The following is a 12,287-nucleotide window of genomic DNA, read 5'->3' as shown; positions in this document are numbered from 1 at the left end:
TACCAGCCCACTACAACTATCAGATTAGAGCCACAAGGGAGACTAGACATCTACCAGCCCACTACCACTATCAGATTAGAGTTATAAAGGAGACTAGACATCTACCAACACACAACCACTATCAGATTAGAGCCACAAGGGAGCCTAGACATCTACCAGCCCACTACAACTATCAGATTAGAGCCACAAGGGAGACTAGACATCAACCACCACAAAACCACTATCTGATTAGAGCCATAAGGGAGACTAGATATCTACGACCCCACTACCACCATCATATTAGCGCCACAAAGGAGACTAGACATCTACCATATCTACCACTATCAGATTAGAGCCATAAAGGAGACTAGACATCAACCACCACAAAACCACTATCAGATTAGAGACACAACGGAGACTAGACATCTACCACCCCACTACCACTATCAGATTAGAGCCATAAAGGAGACTAGACATCGACCACCCCACTACCACTATCAGATTAGAGCCATAAAGGAGACTAGACATCGACCACCCCACTACCACTATCAGATTAGAGTTATAAAGGAGACTAGACATCTACCAACCCACAACCACTATCAGATTAGAGCCATTAGGGAGACTAGACATCTACCATCCCACTACCACTATCAGATTAGAGTTATAAAGGAGACTAGACATCGACCACCCCACTACCACTATCAGATTAGAGCCATACAGGAGACTAGACATCGACCACCCCACTACCACTATCAGATTAGAGTTATAAAGGAGACTAGACATCTACCAACCCACAACCACTATCAGATTAGAGCCACAAAGGAGACTAGACATCTACCAGCACACTACAACTATCAGATTAGAGCCACAAGGGAGTCTAGACATCGACCACCTCACTACCACTATAAGATTAGAGCCATAAGGGAGACTAGAAATCTTACCAACCCACTACCACTATCAGATTAGAGCCACAAAGGAGACTAGACATCTACCATATCTACCACTATCAGATTAGAGCCATAAAGGAGACTAGACATCAACCACCACAAAACCACTATCAGATTAGAGCCATAAAGAAGACAAGACATCTACCACCCCACTACCACTATAAGATTAGAGCCATTAGGGAGACTAGACATCTACCAGCCCACTACCACTATCAGATTAGAGCCATAAGGGAGACTAGACATCTACCAGCCCACTACCACTATCAGATTAGAGCCATGAAGGAGACTAGACATCTACCACATCTACCACTATCAGATTAGAGCCATAAAGGAGACTAGACATCAACCACAACAAAACCACTATCAGATTAGAGACACAAGGGAGACTAGATATCAACGACCCGACTACCACTATCAGATTAGAGTTATAAAGGAGACTAGACATCTACCAACCCACTACCACTATAAGATTAGAGCCACAAGGGAGACTAGACATCTACCAGCCCACTACAACTATCAGATTAGAGCCACAAGGGAGACTAGACATCTACCAGCCCACTACCACTATCAGATTAGAGTTATAAAGGAGACTAGACATCTACCAACACACAACCACTATCAGATTAGAGCCACAAGGGAGCCTAGACATCTACCAGCCCACTACAACTATCAGATTAGAGCCACAAGGGAGACTAGACATCGACCACCTCACTACCACTATAAGATTAGAGCCATAAGGGAGACTAGATATCTACGACCTCACTACCACCATCATATTAGCGCCACAAAGGAGACTAGACATCTACCATATCTACCACTATCAGATTAGAGCCATAAAGGAGACTAGACATCAACCACCACAAAACCACTATCAGATTAGAGACACAAGGGAGACTAGACATCTACCACCCCACTACCACTATCAGATTAGAGTTATAAAGGAGACTAGACATCGACCACCCCACTACCACTATCAGATTAGAGCCATAAAGGAGACTAGACATCGACCACCCCACTACCACTATCAGATTAGAGTTATAAAGGAGACTAGACATCTACCAACCCACAACCACTATCAGATTAGAGCCATTAGGGAGACTAGACATCTACCATCCCACTACCACTATCAGATTAGAGTTATAAAGGAGACTAGACATCGACCACCCCACTACCACTATCAGATTAGAGCCATACAGGAGACTAGACATCGACCACCCCACTACCACTATCAGATTAGAGTTATAAAGGAGACTAGACATCGACCACCCCACTACCACTATCAGATTAGAGTTATAAAGGAGACTAGACATCTCCCAGCCCACTACCACTATAAGATTAGAGCCACAAGGGAGACTAGACATCTACCAGCCCACTACAACTATCAGATTAGAGCCACAAGGGAGACTAGACATCGACCACCTCACTACCACTATAAGATTAGAGCCATAAGGGAGACTAAAAATCTACCAACCCACTACCACTATCAGATTAGAGTCATAAGGGATACTAGATATCTACAACCCCACTACCACCATCATATTAGAGCCACAAAGGAGACTAGACATCTACCACATCTACCACTATCAGATTACAGCCATAACGGAGACTAGACATCAACCACCACAAAACCACTATCAGATTAGAGCCATAAAGAAGACTAGACACCTACCACCCCACTACCACTATCAGATTAGAGCCATTAGGGAGACTAGACATCTACCAGCCCACTACCACTATCAGATTAGAGCCATAAGGGAGACTAGACATCTAGCACCCCACTACCACTATCAGATTAGAGCCATAAGGGAGACTAGACATCTACCAGCCCACTACCACTATCAGATTAGAGCCATAAAGGAGACTAGACATCTACCAACCCACTACCAGTTTCAGATTAGAGCCACAAAGGAGACTAGACATCTACCACATCTACCACTATCAGATTAGAGCCATAAAGAAGACTAGACATCAACCACAACAAAACCACTATCAGATTGGAGACACAAGGGAGACTAGATATCAACGACCCCACTACCACTATAAGATTAGAGCCATAAGGGAGACTAGAAATCTACCAACCCACTACCACAATCAGATTAGAGCCATTAGGGAGACTAGACATCTACCAGCCCACTACCACTATCAGATTAGAGCCATAAGGGAGACTAGACATCTACCAGCCCACTACCACTATCAGATTAGAGCCATAAAGGAGACTAGACATCTACCAACACACTACCACTATCAGATTAGAGCCACAAAGGAGACTAGACATCAACCACCACAAAACCACTATCAGTTTAGAGCCACAAAGGAGACTAGACATCTACCACTATCAGATTAGAGCCATAAAGGAGACTAGACATCAACCACCACAAAACCACTATCAGATTAGAGCCACAAGGGAGACTAGACTTCTACCAGCCCACTACAACTATCAGATTAGAGCAATAAGGGAGTCTAGAGCCATAAGGGAGAGTAGACATCTACCAGCCCACTACCACTATCAGATTAGAGCCATAAGGGAGACTAGACATCTACCAGCCCACTACCACTATCAGATTAGAGCCATAAAGGAGACTAGATATCTACGACTCCACTACCACCATCATAGTAGAGCCACAAAGGAGACTAGACATCTACCACATCTACCACTATCAGATTAGAGCCATAAGGGAGACTAGACATCTAGCACCCCACTACCACTATCAGATTAGAGCCATAAGGGAGACAAGACATCTACCACACCACTATCAGATTAGAGCCATAAGGGAGACTAGACATCTACCAGCCCACTACCACGATCAGATTAGAGCCATAAAGGAGACTAGACATCTACCACACCACTACCACAATCAGATTAGAGTTATAAAGGAGACTAGACATCTACCACACCACTACCACTATCAGATTAGAGTTATAAAGGAGACTAGACATCTACCAGCCCACTACCACTATCAGTTTAGAGTCATAAGGGATACTAGATATCTACAACCCCACTACCACCATCATATTAGAGCCACAAAGGAGACTAGACATCTACCACATCTACCACTATCAGATTAGAGCCATAAAGGAGACTAGACATCAACCACCACAAAACCACTATCAGATTAGAGCCATAAGGGAGAGTAGGCATCTGCCACCCCACTACAACTATCAGATTAGAGTCAAACAGGAGACTAGACATCTACCAGCCCACTACCACCATCATATTAGAGCCACAAAGGAGACTAGACATCTACCACATCTACCACTATCAGATTAGAGCCATAAAGGAGACTAGACATCAACCACCACAAAACCACTATCAGATTAGAGACACAAGGGAGACTAGAAATCTACCACCCCACTACCACTATCAGATTAGAGCCAAAAGAGAGACTAGATATCTACGACCCCACTACCACCATCATATTAGAGCCACAAAGGAGACTAGACATCTACCACATCTACCACTATCAGATTAGAGCCATAAAGGAGACTAGACATCAACCACCACAAAACCACTATCAGATTAGAGACACAAGGGAGACTAGAAATCTACCACCCCACTACCACTATCAGATTAGAGCCACAAGGGAGAATAGACATCGACCACCACCAAACCACTATCAGATTAGAGCCATAAAGGAGACTAGACATCTACCAACCCACAACCACTATGAGATTAGAGCCACAAGCGAGACTAGACATCTACCAGCCCACTACCACTATCAGATTAGAGTTATAAAGGAGACTAGACATCTTCCAACCCCACTACAACTATCAGATTAGAGCCACAAGGGAGAGTAGGCATCTGCCACCCCACTAAACCACTATCAGATTAGAGTTATAAAGGAGACTAGACATCTACCAACCCACAACCACTATGAGATTAGAGCCACAAGCGAGACTAGACATCTACCACCCCACAACCACTATCAGAATAGAGTTATAAAGGAGACTAGAAATATACCGCCCTACTACCTCTATCAGTTTAGAGCCACAAAGGAGACTAAACATCTACCACTATCAGATTAGAGCCATAAAGGAGACTAGACATCAACCACCACAAAACCACTATCAGATTAGAGCCACAAGGGAGACTAGACTTCTACCAGCCCACTACAACTATCAGATTAGAGCAATAAGGGAGTCTAGAGCCATAAGGGAGAGTAGACATCTACCAGCCCAATACCACTATCAGATTAGAGCCATAAGGGAGACTAGATATCAACGACCCCACTACCACTATCAGATTAGAGCCATAAGGGAGACTAGACATCTACCAGCCCACTACCACTATCAGATTAGAGCCATAAAGGAGACTAGATATCTACGACCCCACTACCACCATCATAGTAGAGCCACAAAGGAGACTAGACATCTACCACATCTACCACTATCAGATTAGAGCCATTAGGGAGACTAGACATCTAGCACCCCACTACCACTATCAGATTAGAGCCATAAGGGAGACAAGACATCTACCACACCACTATCAGATTAGAGCCATAAGGGAGACTAGACATCTACCAATCCAATACCACTATCAGATTAGAGCCACAAAGGAGACTAGACATCTACCACATCTACCACTATCAGATTAGAGCCATTAGGGAGACTAGACATCTACCACACCACTACCACTATCAGATTAGAGCCATAAGGGAGACTAGAGCAATAAGGGAGACTAGACATCTACCAGCCCACTACCACTATCAGATTAGAGCCTTAAAGGAGACTAGATATCTACGACCCCACTACCACCATCATATTAGAGCCACAAAGGAGACTAGACATCTACCACTATCAGATTAGAGCCATAAAGGAGACTAGACATCAACCACCACAAAACCACTATCAGATTAGAGCCACAAAGGAGACTAGAAATATACCGCCCCACTACCTCTATCAGATTAGAGTTATAAAGGAGACTAGACATCTACCACCCCGCTACCACTATCAGATTAGAGACACAAGGGAGACTAGAAATATACCGCCCCACTACCACTATCAGATTAGAGCCATAAAGGAGACTAGACATCTACCACATCTACCACTATCAGATTAGAGCCATTAGGGAGACTAGACATCTACCACACCACTATCAGATTAGAGCCATAAGGGAGACTAGACATCGACAACCCCACTACCACTATCGATTAGAGTTATAAAGGAGACTAGACATCAACCACCACAAAACCACTATCAGATTAGAGACACAACGGAGACTAGACATCTACCACCCCACTACCACTATCAGATTAGAGCCATAAAGGAGACTAGACATCGACCACCCCACTACCACTATCAGATTAGAGCCATAAAGGAGACTAGACATCGACCACCCCACTACCACTATCAGATTAGAGTTATAAAGGAGACTAGACATCTACCAACCCACAACCACTATCAGATTAGAGCCATTAGGGAGACTAGACATCTACCATCCCACTACCACTATCAGATTAGAGTTATAAAGGAGACTAGACATCGACCACCCCACTACCACTATCAGATTAGAGCCATACAGGAGACTAGACATCGACCACCCCACTACCACTATCAGATTAGAGTTATAAAGGAGACTAGACATCGACCACCCCACTACCACTATCAGATTAGAGTTATAAAGGAGACTAGACATCTACCAGCCCACTACCACTATAAGATTAGAGCCACAAGGGAGACTAGACATCTACCAGCCCACTACAACTATCAGATTAGAGCCACAAGGGAGACTAGACATCTACCAGCCCACTACCACTATCAGATTAGAGCCATAAAGGAGACTAGACATCTACCAACCCACTACCAGTTTCAGATTAGAGCCACAAAGGAGACTAGACATCTACCACATCTACCACTATCAGATTAGAGCCATAAAGAAGACTAGACATCAACCACAACAAAACCACTATCAGATTGGAGACACAAGGGAGACTAGATATCAACGACCCCACTACCACTATAAGATTAGAGCCATAAGGGAGACTAGAAATCTACCAACCCACTACCACAATCAGATTAGAGCCATTAGGGAGACTAGACATCTACCAGCCCACTACCACTATCAGATTAGAGCCATAAGGGAGACTAGACATCTACCAGCCCACTACCACTATCAGATTAGAGCCATAAAGGAGACTAGACATCTACCAACACACTACCACTATCAGATTAGAGCCACAAAGGAGACTAGACATCAACCACCACAAAACCACTATCAGTTTAGAGCCACAAAGGAGACTAGACATCTACCACTATCAGATTAGAGCCATAAAGGAGACTAGACATCAACCACCACAAAACCACTATCAGATTAGAGCCACAAGGGAGACTAGACTTCTACCAGCCCACTACAACTATCAGATTAGAGCAATAAGGGAGTCTAGAGCCATAAGGGAGAGTAGACATCTACCAGCCCACTACCACTATCAGATTAGAGCCATAAGGGAGACTAGACATCTACCAGCCCACTACCACTATCAGATTAGAGCCATAAAGGAGACTAGATATCTACGACTCCACTACCACCATCATAGTAGAGCCACAAAGGAGACTAGACATCTACCACATCTACCACTATCAGATTAGAGCCATAAGGGAGACTAGACATCTAGCACCCCACTACCACTATCAGATTAGAGCCATAAGGGAGACAAGATATCAACGACCCCACTACCACTATCAGATTAGAGCCATAAGGGAGACTAGACATCTACCAGCCCACTACCACTATCAGATTAGAGCCATAAAGGAGACTAGACATCTACCACACCACTACCACAATCAGATTAGAGTTATAAAGGAGACTAGACATCTACCACACCACTACCACTATCAGATTAGAGTTATAAAGGAGACTAGACATCTACCAGCCCACTACCACTATCAGTTTAGAGTCATAAGGGATACTAGATATCTACAACCCCACTACCACCATCATATTAGAGCCACAAAGGAGACTAGACATCTACCACATCTACCACTATCAGATTAGAGCCATAAAGGAGACTAGACATCAACCACAACAAAACCACTATCAGATTAGAGCCATAAGGGAGAGTAGGCATCTGCCACCCCACTACAACTATCAGATTAGAGTCAAACAGGAGACTAGACATCTACGACCCCACTACCACCATCATATTAGAGCCACAAAGGAGACTAGACATCTACCACATCTACCACTATCAGATTAGAGCCATAAAGGAGACTAGACATCAACCACCACAAAACCACTATCAGATTAGAGACACAAGGGAGACTAGAAATCTACCACCCCACTACCACTATCAGATTAGAGCCAAAAGAGAGACTAGATATCTACGACCCCACTACCACCATCATATTAGAGCCACAAAGGAGACTAGACATCTACCACATCTACCACTATCAGATTAGAGCCATAAAGGAGACTAGACATCAACCACCACAAAACCACTATCAGATTAGAGACACAAGGGAGACTAGAAATCTACCACCCCACTACCACTATCAGATTAGAGCCACAAGGGAGAATAGACATCGACCACCACCAAACCACTATCAGATTAGAGCCATAAAGGAGACTAGACATCTACCAACCCACTACCACTATCAGATTAGAGCCACAAGGGAGACTAGACATCTACCAGCCCACTACCACTATCAGATTAGAGTTATAAAGGAGACTAGACATCTTCCAACCCCACTACAACTATCAGATTAGAGCCACAAGGGAGAGTAGGCATCTGCCACCCCACTAAACCACTATCAGATTAGAGTTATAAAGGAGACTAGACATCTACCAACCCACAACCACTATGAGATTAGAGCCACAAGCGAGACTAGACATCTACCAACCCACAACCACTATCAGTTTAGAGCCACAAAGGAGACTAAACATCTACCACTATCAGATTAGAGCCATAAAGGAGACTAGACATCAACCACCACAAAACCACTATCAGATTAGAGCCACAAGGGAGACTAGACTTCTACCAGCCCACTACAACTATCAGATTAGAGCAATAAGGGAGTCTAGAGCCATAAGGGAGACTAGATATCAACGACCCCACTACCACTATCAGATTAGAGCCATAAGAGAGACTAGACATCTACCAGCCCACTACCACTATCAGATTAGAGCCATAAAGGAGACTAGATATCTACGACCCCACTACCACCATCATAGTAGAGCCACAAAGGAGACTAGACATCTACCACATCTACCACTATCAGATTAGAGCCATTAGGGAGACTAGACATCTAGCACCCCACTACCACTATCAGATTAGAGCCATAAGGGAGACAAGACATCTACCACACCACTATCAGATTAGAGCCATAAGGGAGACTAGACATCTACCAATCCAATACCACTATCAGATTAGAGCCACAAAGGAGACTAGACATCTACCACATCTACCACTATCAGATTAGAGCCATTAGGGAGACTAGACATCTACCACACCACTACCACTATCAGATTAGAGCCATAAGGGAGACTAGAGCAATAAGGGAGACTAGACATCTACCAGCCCACTACCACTATCAGATTAGAGCCATAAAGGAGACTAGATATCTACGACCCCACTACCACCATCATATTAGAGCCACAAAGGAGACTAGACATCTACCATAAAGGAGACTAGACATCAACCACCATAAAGGAGACTAGACATCAACCACCACAAAACCACTATCAGATTAGAGCCACAAAGGAGACTAGAAATATACCGCCCCACTACCTCTATCAGATTAGAGTTATAAAGGAGACTAGACATCTCCACCCCGCTACCACTATCAGATTAGAGACACAAGGGAGACTAGAAATATACCACCCCACTACCACTATCAGATTAGAGCCATAAAGGAGACTAGACATCTATCACATCTACCACTATCAGATTAGAGCCATTAGGGAGACTAGACATCTACCACACCACTATCAGATTAGAGCCATAAGGGAGACTAGACATCGACAACCCCACTACCACTATCAGATTAGAGTTATGAAGGAGACTAGACATCTACCAGCCCACTACCACTATCAGATTAGAGCCATAAAAGAGACTAGACATCTACCAGCCCACTACCACTATCAGATTAGAGCCATAAAAGAGACTAGACATCTACCACACCACTATCAGATTAGAGCCACAAGGGAGAGTAGGCATCTGCCACCCCACTACCACTATCAGATTAGAGCCAAACAGGAGACTAGAAATCTACCAACGCACAACCACTATCAGATTAGAGCCATAAGGGAGACTAGAGCAATAAGGGAGACTAGACATCTACCAGCCCACTACCACTATCAGATTAGAGCCATAAAGGAGACTAGACATCTACCACATCTACCACTATCAGATTAGAGCCATAAAGGAGACTAGACATCAACCACAACAAAACCACTATCAGATTAGAGCCATGAGGGAGACTAGAAATCTACCAACCCACTACCACAATCAGATTAGAGCCATAAGGGAGATAGACATCTACCAGCTCACTACCACTATCACATTAGAGCCACAAAGGAGACTAGACATCTACCATATCTACCACTATCAGATTAGAGCCATAAAGGAGACTAGACATCATCACCACAAAACCACTATCAGATTAGAGACACAAGGGAGACTAGACATCTACCAACCCACTACCACTATAAGATTAGAGACACAAGGGAGACTAGACATCTACCAGCCCACTTCCACTATCAGATTAGAGTTATAAAGGAGACTAGACATCTACCAACCCACAACCACTATCAGATTAGAGCCACAAGGGAGACTAGACATCTACCAGCCCACTACAACTATCAGATTAGAGCCACAAGGGAGACTAGATATCGACAACCTCGCTACCACTATAAGATTAGAGCCATAAAGGAGACTAGACATCGACCACCCCACTACCACTATCAGATTAGAGTTATAAAGGAGACTAGACATCTACCAACCCACTACCACTATCAGATTAGAGCCATAAAGGAGACTAGACATCGACCACCCCACTACCACTATCAGATTAGAGTTATAAAGGAGACTAGACATCGACCACCCCACTACCACTATCAGATTAGAGTTATAAAGGAGACTAGACATCTACCAACCCACAACCACTATCAGATTAGAGCCATTAGGGAGACTAGACATCTACCAACCCACAACCACTATCAGATTAGAGCCACAAGCGAGACTAGACATCTACCACCTCACTACCACTATCAGATTAGAGCCACAAGGGAGACTAGAAATATACCGCCCCACTACCACCATCATATTAGAGCCACAAAGGAGACTAGACATCTACCATATCTACCACTATCAGATTAGAGCCATAAAGGAGACTAGACGTCAACCACCACAAAACCTCTATCAGATTAGAGACACAAGGGAGACTAGACATCTACCACCCCACTACCACTATCAGATTAGAGTTATAAAGGAGACTAGACATCGACCACCCCACTACCACCACCAGATTAGAGCCATAAAGGAGACAAGAAATCAACCACCACAAAACCACTATCAGATTAGAGACACAAGGGAGACTAGACATCTACCACCCCACTACCACTATCAGATTAGAGTTATACAGGAGACTAGACATCAACCAACCCACAACCGCTATCAGATTAGAGACACAAGGGAGACTAGACATCTACCACCCCACTACCACTATCAGATTAGAGTTATAAAGGAGACTAGACATCTACCACCCCACTACCACTATCAGATTAGAGCCATAAAGGAGACTAGACGTCAACCACCACAAAACCTCTATCAGATTAGAGACACAAGGGAGACTAGACATCTACCACCCCACTACCACTATCAGATTAGAGTTATAAAGGAGACTAGACATCGACCACCCCACTACCACCATCAGATTAGAGCCATAAAGGAGACTAGACATCGACCACCCCACTACCACTATCAGATTAGAGTTATAAAGGAGACTAGACATCGACAACCCCACTACCACTATCAGATTAGAGTTATAAAGGAGACTAGACATCTACCAACCCACAACCACTATCAGATTAGAGCCAATAGGGAGACTAGACATCTACCAGCCCACTACCACTCTCAGATTAGAGTTATAAAGGAGACTAGACATCTACCAGCCCACTACCACTATAAGATTAGAGCCACAAGGGAGACTAGACATCTACCAGCCCACTACCACTATCAGATAAGCCATAAGGGAGACTAGATATCTACGACCCCACTACCACCATCATATTAGAGCCACAAAGGAGATTAGAGCCATTAGGGAGACTAGACATCTACAGATTAGAGCCATTAGGGAGACTAGACATCTACCACCCCACTACCACTATCAGATTAGAGTTATAAAGGAGACTAGACATCTACCACATCT

Source organism: Salvelinus alpinus, chromosome 24 (assembly GCF_045679555.1).
Source record: "Salvelinus alpinus chromosome 24, SLU_Salpinus.1, whole genome shotgun sequence".
NCBI lineage: Eukaryota > Metazoa > Chordata > Actinopteri > Salmoniformes > Salmonidae > Salvelinus > Salvelinus alpinus.
This window is presented reverse-complemented; position numbering follows the sequence as displayed.